Raw genomic sequence first — 1,476 nt, 5'->3', positions numbered from 1 at the left:
ATGATGTCAATTTGCGCTTTTTATCTGTTATACATAACTACCTGGATGCAACAAAGAACCCTTTTCTCCTGTTTTGTACACAACCCATAGTTTTACAAAACAAAAGATAACTTTCACCGAATCCATCAGTTAAATCACAGCAGTAACTTTACATGTGTTGACAATAAAGATGCTCACAAAATGCTGTACTTGTAATTGCGTTTCTCGTGCACTTTCATGTCCTCTTATATCCAATATCATGTCTCAGACATTAGTTCCAGATGAAAACACTAGTTGTCAGAAGTGGGATTTGAACCCACGCCTCCAATGGAGACTGCGACCTGAACGCAGCACCTTGGACCGCTCGGCCATCCTGACTGATCCAGCAGATGTTCAGTAGGACCTTTCTCAAAAATTATAATATAGTGAATTAAACATGTCATGATCTAGTAGTTTCTCAGACATCCAGGTTATAGTTAACAAGGGAAGGTTTCTCAACTGTCAGCCCAAACATATGGGCGTTCATGGAGACATGGAAGAAAGTCACCAGGGTGGCAATGTGCTTGACAATGTAAATGTAAATATAAATGTGCTGTATTTATATAGCGCTTTTCCAGTCTTAACAACTGCTCAAAGCGCTTTTATATCTACAGGATACATTCACATTCACACACATTCATACACTGTGGCCGGGGCTGCCATACAAGGTGCCACCTGCTCATCAGATAAACACTCACACACATTCACACTCCGATGCGCAGCACCGGGGGCAACTTGGGGTTCAGTGTCTTGCCCAAGGACACTTTGACAATGGCTGCAGGGGCGGGGATCGAACACCAACCTTCCGATTGGGAGGCAACCGCTCTACCACTGAGCCACAGCCGCCACAATGGCAATACGTTGCACGGGATGTGAAGGGAATGTGCAATACAGGTCAAATCCTATGGTGGGAATCAAGATCCACCAATGTCTCTGTCCACAATGTCCACCTGAATCCAGAAATGTCCCTGCCAGATGGGGAAAAAGACTGAAAATCAGGTCAACATTGTGCAATTATCTTTAAAATGTCCAACTGAGTCCACAAATGTCCCTGCCAGATGGGAAATAAACTGATAACTTTTTTCATCGTCTAAACGTGTCAAATATTGCCGTACAATGCCCACATTGAGTCCAGATGTGTCCGTTTTGGTTCCTTATCCATGCTATGACCCCATAAGTTCACAACTAGGCCAAAGGCAACTGGACTTGGTAAAAGGTCCTCCGCAGAAGTTTTGTCTCTCATCCAAGAGACTTCTTTAGTGATTTTTTTGGACACAGTGCCCACTCCCCTACCCATATCTGACAATTGAAAGCTGTGGGGAAAGGGGGATTCCAAAAGCTAAAAGACGTAAAGTAGAAAATCAGAAGTCTCTTGGATGAGAGACCAAACTTCTCCAGTTGCCTTTGGCCTAGTTGTGAACTTTTGGGGTAACAATATGGATCAGGGGGGGTGAAGGT

At 43.8% G+C, this 1,476-nt stretch overlaps 1 non-coding gene across 1 annotated transcript; it reads right to left on the bottom strand.

Moving 5' to 3' along the window:
* Positions 1-274: 274 nt before the first annotated feature.
* Positions 275-357, bottom strand: trnal-cag (transfer RNA leucine (anticodon CAG)). The gene has a single exon. It is a non-coding gene; the product is annotated as a tRNA-Leu (tRNA).
* Positions 358-1,476: the final 1,119 nt, after the last annotated feature.

Source organism: Etheostoma spectabile, unplaced genomic scaffold, assembly GCF_008692095.1.
Source record: "Etheostoma spectabile isolate EspeVRDwgs_2016 unplaced genomic scaffold, UIUC_Espe_1.0 scaffold00018490, whole genome shotgun sequence".
NCBI lineage: Eukaryota > Metazoa > Chordata > Actinopteri > Perciformes > Percidae > Etheostoma > Etheostoma spectabile.
Note: the sequence above shows the minus strand (reverse complement) of the source record. Positions and strands in the feature narration are given on the sequence as shown.